The sequence below is a fragment of the Solanum verrucosum genome, unplaced genomic scaffold (genome assembly GCF_900185275.1).
Source record: "Solanum verrucosum unplaced genomic scaffold, falcon-dt-bn FXZP01000178.1, whole genome shotgun sequence".
In the NCBI taxonomy this organism is placed as follows: Eukaryota; Viridiplantae; Streptophyta; class Magnoliopsida; order Solanales; family Solanaceae; genus Solanum; species Solanum verrucosum.
This window is the reverse complement of record NW_026020286.1, coordinates 741596-752668: the sequence shown is the minus strand read 5'-3', so window position 1 is coordinate 752668 and position 11073 is coordinate 741596.

The following is an 11073-nucleotide window of genomic DNA, read 5'->3' as shown; positions in this document are numbered from 1 at the left end:
TCTTTCTGCCTTACTTTAACAAGTAAGCAGATTCGAAAAGTATCCTATATTTTAATCTTGAATCTCATAAAAGAGTCTCCTGCCTCAACCCGGGGAAGCTCCTGACCGGGGACAACGCACGAGAAGACAACCTTCAGGGTCTTCCACATCCGGACCATAAGTGTATCCCTCTATCGACCGTTCCTCATCTCCTGACCCAGCTCGCGACGGAGCATCTCAACCTCCAGGGCAATGTTGGGTGGGACTGGAGTAGTGCTAGAAAATGAGTGTCCTAACTGTCTCCGGAAGACAGCTAGGTCCTCCTCTACACTGGATTCGGACAGTAGGGGCTGGGACTGGTTGGGACTGGCGTCGCCACCTGCGCTATCATCGCCTTCGTCGTCGTCCGCCTCAGCAGCCGCCTGGTTGCTACTAGTCTGGTTTGTCCTCCTCTGTTTGCTCCTGGAAGTGGAACCCTTTCTAACCAAAAGAGGGTGAAGATGGGGATCCATGGGAAGTACCTCATCAGTGTCCAAGAGGGGTACCCCCTCCCGCTTGCACATCGCAGTCACGAGTCCTGGAAGGAAGAAAGCCTTCTACCTCCCTCTCTGTCATTTTTATTGACTATTTATTATTTTGTTGCATTTGAGGACAATTGCATTTTTATTTGTGGTGGGGTGAGGTATTTCCATACCTACCTCTTGTGACTACATTCTGTATATATTGTGTTTTTGTGTTTGAATTGTGTTTTGGTTTCTATTTTGTGGATGTTTGAGCTTGTGGCTCCTTATTATGAATGAAAATGGTTTGTTACCCTTCTAAAAAATTTTGCCACTTTTGTTGCGTGTGAATGTGGTTGTTCTTGTGCAAATTTGAGCATCGATCATGATAAATACCGGTGACTTGAGTAGTGCTCCTAATCAAACAAAAATGAATGTGTGGCTATGACGAGGCCAAATGAAGTTGCATACAGAATGTGTGAACTTTTTACATCTCGTTGTGACTAGCCGATTATTGAATGAGTCTCTTGTGATGAACATTGCACACTAGCGACAGTGTGGAGTCTTGTTTGATATTGGTGACAATGCCTTGTGTGATGAGCATACTGTGAACACCTAGAATTTGCCCCGTTGGTCCGGTTGACCAAGTGATGCAAGCTCTTGAAATGATCTTAGGCAACAACTTTGAAGAGTGAAACAATGTGACAATATACCTCTTTTGTGGCCAACCTTTTGAGGTGTGTGAACCTTGCTTGAACCCCCTTTGAGCCTTATCCTTTTCTTGGAAGAATCTTGAACAAATGTGACCCCTCTTTATCCATTCACCCATAACTCTCATGAAGTGTTGTTTGTTTGAATAGCCAACTTAGGCCAAAAGCCTAAGTTGGGGGTGTGGTGAAAAGAGAAGGTAAATCAAGAAATATGAAGAATTCCCCTTTTAAGTCATGATCTTGAAAAAAAATGGAACCCCTCCATATAAAAAAAAAAAGAGACAGAAAAGAAGAAAGAAAAAGAAAAAGAATGAAAAGTTATGAAATAAAGTTTTGAAAGTTGCAAAAGAAATGGGGTGTCCAGAAAGTTGAATAATGGGGTGAATTTTGAGCATGAATAAAAATGCTGAAGAAAAGGAAGAAAAGTAATGTTCAGACCACATTTCATGAGGGTAGCAACCACTGAACCTAAATGATCATACATTTACACTCAGCCCCGTTACAAGCCTTGAAAAGACTTTTTTTTTTTTTATCTTGAGTGAGCTGAAATGAATGTTGATTGAAAAATAAGGGCAAACCTATGGGTGGAGTCATGGATGTGTTTATCTTTGTGAGTGTGAGAGTCTTGTGTGGTTTTGGAGCTATGAAATGTTGAAGAATAGTGTGTGAATATGGAATCATCTTTGTTGTGAGGGAATTTGGGTACCTTTGTTGAGCTTGAACTTGCATCTGAAACAGGTATTGTGAACTTGAGCATTTTTTATAATGGTGAGTCACAATTGGAATCATTGAGTGCACAATTGATCCTTGCATGAGTAAGTTGAGTCTTGTTGTGTGTATTCATGATTGAGTCTTATGTAGCACTGTTTGAGACATCCTTTTTGAACTGCTGAACTTGAGTTTTACTTGTGGACAAGCAAAAGTTTAAGTTGGGGTTGTTGATGAGTCCAAGATTTGGGCTCATTTAGGGTTTTGTTTACATAGATTTCGTGTCCACGAATGCTTAATTTGTGCCAGTAACTAATGTAAATCCTTGACTTTCAGGTATATGGATTGAGGAACAAAGCAAGGACACCAGCAGGCAAAAAGGACAAAAACAAGCTGAAGATATGAAGAAGTGCGAGCCTAAGGATCGCCAAGAGCACTCGGTATGTCGCCGAGTGGATCATTAGACCGCCTAAAGTTCCAGTGTGAAAAGGAGTAGTCAGCGGTGAAAATGAGCAGGCGGTGAAATTGAGCAATCGGCGGATCACCAAGTGATTCCGCAAAGCCAAGATAGATCGCCCAAAGTTATAGACCTTGAGGATGCTAAGTAACAAGGCACAAGAGCAAGGGAAAAGAACAAAGGGCGGCTCACCGAGTGGTTCGGCGAGCCTGATTTACTTCACCGAGTGACTTTTCACAACACACTTTTGGCGACTATAAATACGTTTTTGAATATTTAGATTAGTATCTTAAATCTTATTTTTAGAGGAATTACACTTTAGAACAATATCTGATTAAGTTTTTCCTTAACTTTGAAGGATTGAAGAAATTCACTTTTGAGAAATTGGAAGTGGGTCTTTGAGAATCTTCAAATTTGAGCATTGTAAAGACGAAATCACTCTTACCTAGTTGATGGATAATCAATTTGGTAACAGTTTTTACCTTTTTATGATGTCTAGCTAAAACTCCAATTCTTGGGGTGTGATTATGTGATTATGGGTTGATTTAGCTTATGGGTATTGCTAATTGTTAGTCTAAATGCTATTTAAAAGTGAGTTCAATCATTAATTGTGGTTTAACTTAAGAATTGTAGTTGCAAATGCAGTTCTAGGTTTGTGTTATTGGCTTGCTCGAGAGAGAGGTTTTAGAACTAAAATTATTGATTGATGGTTTGTGGGTATTGGGTTGACCTGGGTTCAGCTCGAGAGAGTGAATCCTAAACCCAATCCCACACATTCAGCTCGAGAGAGTGAATGGATTAAGGTGTGGGCTACTCTTATTTTGCATGCTTGTTGATGTTCGAGAGAAACCACTTGATTCGGGGTAAATTGTTCGAGAGAAAGTTTACCTCCGGTATAGCCTAGCATACTCACTAATATCTAATAGTTGCAATTACCAATATGTCTATATTAGCCTATAATCGATCACACCCCAAGAACCCGTCTCAATATTGTTAATTTGTATTGTTTGTGACTGTTTGTAGCTGATAATCAAAACCAAAACCCCCAATTTGACATTCGTGTCACCCCCTGATTTGAATGATGTCTTTGTTCGATAATTTTTATTCCTATGACTGAATTGACCATGTTCATACTTTCCAATTGAATTTGAAACACGTACCGCTCCTTGTGGGATTCAACCCCAACTCACTTAGTTGGGTTATATATTGATTAGCGATCATTGATGCTTAGAATTGGATGAAGTGTCTTTGAAACTTTATTAAGCAAGAGCCTTCACGGCTCGTGGGGCTACTCGTGGTGGTGAGGCAGTGTACCATTCAAGGCTGCCCAAAAATGGCTCATCTTCACGAGCCACTTCACGGTCAGTAGTGAAGACCACGGCTCGGGGGAAGGCTCGTGAAGAAGCCTTAGTTTGTGGAGGACAAATGTAACAAGCCTTAGCCACTGCCCAAGGACCACAAACAAGACCACGGCTCGTGAGCCTTGTCGTGGTGCCTGGCACTATGGCTGCCTAGTGAGGGGTCTTTTAGTAAATTTCTTTTTAGTTGGTTTTAAGTGGGGGTCGTTTTGTATGAACTTTATACACCTACATAAGCTATTTTTAACCCTTTAACCTCCTAACTAAGTCATTTTTCACAAACACCCAAATCATATAAAAAAGTTCATCTTCTTCACAATATTTCTCTCTCTAAAACTCAAGAAAGAAAAAGAGTAGAATTGGAGCTAGAGCTTGAAGAAATCAAGGTTTTTTCCTCAAATTCCTTGGGGAATCATCATCAAGGTATAGTAGCTCTTCATCTATGGGAAGATTTCACCCATAGAGTCCCTCCAAAACTAGATTTCAAAGCTTGCAATTTCCCAAAAGTTAAGGTTTTATCTCAATTTCATTGATTCCTTTCAAAGTGGTTTTTAAAGATTGAATTATTTTTTTTATAGATATATTGATGATTTTATAAGGTTTTAACTTGAATTTCTCAAGAATCCATGAATTCCCCAATTCTAGTTAGGGTTCTTCTCTACATTGTGGATGTTGTTGCATGTAGATCCAATTGATTGGATATGGGTTGATTATGATAAAATTGCATGATTTTAGTATAATTATACATGTATTCTTGATTAACCTAAGATTCTAGGGTGGAATTGATCTAGTCTAGTGTTATGCCATGAAAGAGGAAATTGAGGGCTTAGATGTGACATTCTAAGATTGATGAATTTCTTTATGAATTGCCTGAGATTAGATCACCTAGATATGAATTTCTTATAAGTAAAGTTTGTAGACATGAATGGATTAGGTTAGGGGTTATATGATGGATCATGGTTGAGTAGTATTGAGATTGAGTTTACATGATGCTATATGACTATAATTGATTAAAAATGAATCATGTGGTTAGATTACCTTGAGAGTTAGGTATACATGATGACTATGTGAGGTATTTCTTGAGAGTAAGGCTTGTAGTATGAAAATGATTTCTAGGTCTTTAAGGGTAAAAGCTAATATGAATGAGTTATGAATGTTAAGGCTTTAAGAGGTAAACTATTATGTATGTTGAATTGTGTATGGCATGATTGTTGAAAGACTTTACCCACATGACCTATAATATGAGAACATGAGTTTATGCATGTAATTAATGACCTACTTAAGTGTGATTATATCTATGTCTAATGTAGTGAATCCTAGATGTGTTGATTTAATGTGATCTATGACTCTTGAATGCAAGATATGAGAATTATGCATGATTGTGAATTTACGTACATGTTTATGAACACTTTAAGAGTGAAGTGTTTATGATGATAATACCATTGTTGTGTCATTGAAAGGACATCACACATACACACTCCATGCATGAACATGACTAAGATGTAACTAAGGTGTTGTTGAAATGCTATTTCTCATATTCACCCTTATACATGACTATGCATGAAATGTCTATGACCACGATAATCTTCTTGTGTTGATTGGAAGACCATTCTCATGAAAAGACATAATCATGATGCGAAAGTTTTCCTCACATATTAATGATGATTCTAAGGTCGAAAGTCCATTCTCACCTATTGAATCTATGAGCTATTTTACGAATTATGTTGGATGGAGTTTCAAGGCACTCTTTCATGCATGTGAACTTAATTCAAGATTAAACATGAAATTTTGGGAAGTAATGCTTAGCACCGAGTGGATATGAAATATGAGGTAGAGGCCCTCCCGTCAATAAAGGTCGGGTTTCTAAAAATAATCTCATGAGATGGAAGCTCCCCCATCAATTTAAAAGGTTGGGGTTTCTAGTAACAATCTCCCTATCCCGTAACTATGTTCCCACATAGGTCTTTAGCTAGTGGATCCACCTAAAAGCTAATACATTTAGTTCTACCTTAGGCAAGTAGGACACCTCTTTTTGGTGTGGGGCATGACACCGGATTCCATGTAGCTTGCATGGTCTATGTTGGTTAACGTTATTTCCCTACATGACAAGAATATGAATTGTGACATGAACACAAACACGAACTATGACTTATGGCTTCTCAAGAAGCTCTACTTAGTGTGAGTGGGGGTATGGGACTTCATTCATGCATTGCACAAGTAGACTTTGAGATTGGTTATGGTGTGGTTCTCTTATGCTATAAAGATATATGAATTATGCATGCTTAATATGGATTGTTGCTATGAGTGGCTTTCCTTGGTATGAGTTAATGAACATGAATGTTTTCCGTATCTATGAGTATTGTCTATGATGTGGTCAAAGCATGATATGTATGATTATGGTTGCCTAAAAGTGATACTTAGTATTAGATAGGATTATGAGATCTTATCTATGCATTGCACAAGTATAGCTTAAGGTTACTTATGAGATGGTTTGACTTATGTTTTTACACTAATGTGCATGATGACTTTTTAAACTTGATAAAGTGCATGATTTGAACTAAATTGTCCCCTTTTGTCATGTTTGAAGGATTTTACGCATGGCTATCATACTTGGTATATTTTTGTACTAACCCATATTTTCAACATTTTTCTATAAGTGTAGGGCCCGGTTGTTGAGGTGTGCATTTCCTATTGTTCAAAGCTTGGATCGATTCTCTCCACGCTTTTGGTGAGTCTCATGGTTCGAGGACGGAAGTTGTTCATTTCTAGTTTCTTTCGTACATTATATTTTGACACTATGTTGTAAAGGGTTGTGACCCTATTTGATACTTGATTGTGTTAGATGGCTTATTGAGAAAATGTCTAGACTTGCATTTGATTTTATGAAAGACTTCGATTGTAAAAGTTTTAAATTCCGCATCATTTCTATTTATCTTATGTCATGATATGTTAAGGGCTTGTATGAAACCCCTTCAGGGTTGAGTACGCCGTGTTACATCTAGGGGGTACCCCTGGGTCGTGACAAAAGAATAAGTATCCCCTTCTGAGAATTGATGATTTTTTTTATCAACTTTAAGGTGCCACTTGCTTTTCTAAGATAGACCTTAGACCGATCTATCATCAGTTGAGAGTAAGAGAGAGTGATATTCCAAAGACAACTTTTTGGACCTACTATGGTCATTACGAGTTTTTGGTTATGTCTTTTGGTTTGACTAATGCTCCTACAGTGTTCATGGACCTTATGAACATAGTGTTTAAACCCTATCTTGTTATGTTTTTTATCGTATTCATTGATGACATTCTGATTTACTTGAGGAATGAGGAAGACCATGCTAGTCATCTCAAAATAGTTCTCCAAACTCTAAAGGATAAGGAGTTGTATGCCAAATTTTCAAAGTGTGAGTTTTGGTGTGAGTATGCGGCATTTTTAGGCCACATTGTTTGTGGTGATGGGATTTGAGTTGACACTCAGAAGATTGAGGCAGTGTAGAACTAGCCCAGACTCATATCTCCAATTGATATTAGGAGTTTCTTGAGATTGGATAGTTATTATAGGAGGTTTGTCGAGGGGTTCTCATCTATTTCATCCATGTTGACTAAGTTGACTCAGAAGATAGCAAAGTTTCAACAGTTTGAAGCTTCTGAGAAGAGCTTTCAAGAATTGAAAACTAGGTTGACTACTGCCCCAATGTTAACCTTACCAGAAGGTACACAAGGCTTTGTTGTGTATTGTGATGCGCTAGATTTGTACTTGGTTGTGTATTGATGCAGAATGGCAAGGTTATAGCTTTTGCCTTTAGACAGCTTAAGATTCACGAGAAGAATTACCCAACCCATGATCTAGAGTTGGTTGTTGTAGTGTTTGCTTTGAAAATATGGCGTCACTATCTTTATGGTGTTCATGTAGATGTGTTCACCGATCACAAGAGTCTTCAATATGTACTCAGTCAGAATGAGCTTAATCTCATACAGAGGAGGTGGTTGGTTTCGAAGGCAGCATGATTCGATTTAGGTGATTGTAGATCGAATGACTAAATCAACCCATTTCTTATCGGTAAGACTAACTTTTCAGAAAAAAATTATGCCAAGTTATATATCCAAGACATACTTCATGGAGTTCCAGTGTCCATCATTTTAGATAGAGGTGCGCAATTCACCGCACTATTCTGGAAGTCTTTCTAGAAAAGTTTGGGTTCGAAGGTAAACTTGAGTACTGCTTTCCATCCTTAGACTGATGGCCAAGCAGAGTGCACAATTCAGACTTAAGAGGATATGTTGAGGGCGTGTGTGATCGATTTCAAGGGTAATTGGGATGATCACTTACCTCTCATTGAGTTTTCTTACAACAACAGTTATCACTCTATCATCAAAATGACTCCATATGTGGCTCTTTATAGGAGAAGATATAGGTCTCCTATTGGATGGTTTGAGGTTGGTAAAGCTAGGTTGATAGGGCCAGACTTGGTTCATCAAGCTATGGAGAAAGTGAAGATCTTTCAAGAAAAGTTGAAAACAACGCAATGACATCAGAAATCCTATACATATGTTAGGAGAAGAGACTTGGAGTTTGAGGTGGATGATTGGGTTTATTTGAAGGTTTCACCCATGAATGGTCATATGAGATTTGGTAATAAGGGGAAACTTAGTCCTCGATATATTGGTCCTTACAAGATATCTAATAGGATCGGCAATGTAGCCTATGAGTTGGAGTTATCGCCAGAATTAGCAGCAGTCCATTCGGTATTCCACATTTCAATGTTGAAGAAGTGCATAGGCGATCCTTCGCTTATTATACCTACTAAGAATATTGGTATTAAGGACAACCTATCTTATGAGGATATTCTCATTTAGATACTTGATCGTCAGTTTAACAAGTTGAGAACCAAGGAGGTTGCATCAGTCAAGGTTTTATGGAGAAACCAATTTGTTGAGGAAGCTACTTGGGAGGCTGAGAAGGATATGAAGAAGACATAACCACATCTATTTGCTTCTGGAGAAGCTTCAAATCAATGTACTAATTCTTTTCTTAGTACTTTTAAGTTGAAATGTTGTTTTAAATTGCATATTGGGTGTATGAGTTGGGTGTTAGATGTTACCACCCTTAGGTCTACTTAGATTAATCAAATTCGAGGACGAATGTTCCCAAGGGGGAGATATTGTAACATCCCTCCTTAGAAAGAACTAATTTGGGATTTGTTCAAATTAAGCTTAACTTGTGAGTTGTGGGTCAACTTCAAACAACCATAAATTTCAGTATAGGAAGAGTTAGGTGGCCCATAAGATATCAAATGAAAAGTCTTTGAATCCTCTTTCCAATGCCACCGAATTTGCTAAGTTTCGAGTTTGGATGAAGGAGATATGCCCGTTTGAAGTCAACCTATCCAGTTAAGGAAAGTGATGTGAGTCTAAAAAAATACATATTTAATCATTATTTGCCTTATATTTAATCTTTTAATTATCCTTTCTGAGCATAAATTTTACGAAATATTCTTATGTTGTGTATTTAATATGTAGGATTAAAATGACATGAAGATGAAGAAATTTGGAGCACAAATAAATTAAAAACAAGAAATCATAGAAGGAAATCAAGTAGCTAGCTTAATGGATTAAATTGAATAAAATAATATATTCATGTATATAATGCAGACAGTGGCTGAAATTGATCAAATATCAAATTTCCTATTTGTTGTACACTTGGCAGCTAAAGAAGACACCTCAAAATTATTGAGGCGGCGAACAACGGTTATTGAAAAATAAAAATAAAAATACGTGGAAATCCAATTCAATTGGATTTTGATTTCCTAATTTTCTTAAACTTAATTATTTTATTTAGGGTTTTTATATCTATAAATAGGGCACAAAAAATTATTCTTTGGACAACCAAGAATCAAGAAACAATACACAATATAAATTCTTTATAGCTTAGGAACTTTGGAAGAGCCGCCGTGGAGGCCAGAGAATTTTGGTTTATTCTTTCTTCTCCTTTATTGTTTATTTGTATTCATGGTTAATAAAATATAATTTAGTTATTGTTCTTAATTTCTTATGATTAACACAAGCATATTTATTTTAATCAATTTTGATTGTGTTTTTGAGATAATGAGTAGCTAAATTTCATAACTAGGGTTGTGGGAACCATGATGAAATATTAAAGTAAGTTGATGTACAAAGTGATTCTTGAATGATTTTGAGGCATGTATTTTTAGTCCTTTCGTTTTGAATGCTTTTTAACACTAGCCAACGTTAGAACTCGCCTCATTCCTACTTGTCGGACCAAGGAAGTACTGAATGAGAAAAGAATTAAACAACAGAGATTTAGACGTGTTTAGCCTCTATCTAATAGTCTACCCTAATAATGCGAAGGCTAATCTGGGGTTAAGGGTAAGGGTTAGTAAAGCATACACCCGTAGACGGAACAAATTGGGTGATGAAATTCCCTAACTTACCAACCTTCCATGCTAAAAATTGAAATAGATCACTAGTACAATATTCTTATTATTTTATGAAATGATGGGGAACACATTCCTAGTTATTTATAATAATCTTAATATAAATAAATACTCAGTTCCAAGCTATTGTTATTCTTTTTTTATTTAAATTTAAATCCCCCCTTTTAAATAACGACTATCGAGTTAAATATTTGTTATTGACAACATTCTTTCATATTCTCTTTGGGATTGACCCCGACTCATAGTTGGGTTAATATATTGCATACGACCATTTATATTTCTTTTCAAGAAGTATATTTGGATGTTAATAGTCCATGGATTTTTGGTGATATAGGATTCCGGCATGATTTTGGTCGAAATTTTTGTAGACGTCTGTTAGGAACTTATTGATGGCGTGAGATGGTTCCGAAGGGAAAATGGGATAATTTTCAAGTTTAAACTCCCCCAAGAGCGTGAAAACGAGATTTTACCAATTTTCGTGTGCTATAGCCCATGAATTTTTGGTGATACAGGATTCGGTCATAATTTTGCCCAAAATTTTTGTGGACGTCCGTTAGGACTTTATTAATGGCGTGAGATGGTCCCAAGGGGCAAGCAGACCCATTTAAAGTTCAAACAAGCCCTAGAGCGTGAAAACCCAGATTTTACCAGTTTACGTGTGATATAGTCAATGGATTTTTGGTGATACACGATTTTGGCCGAAATTTTTTGTGGATGTCCGTTAGGACCATATTAATGGCATGAGATTGTCCCGAGAAGAAAATAAGCTCATTTTCAAATTCAAACGAGCCCTAGAGCGTGAAAAACCAGATTTAATCGACTTACATGTGATGTAGTTCATGGATTTTTGGTGATACAGGATTCCAGTATGATTTTGGCTGAAAATTTTTGTACATGTTTGTGTACCATATT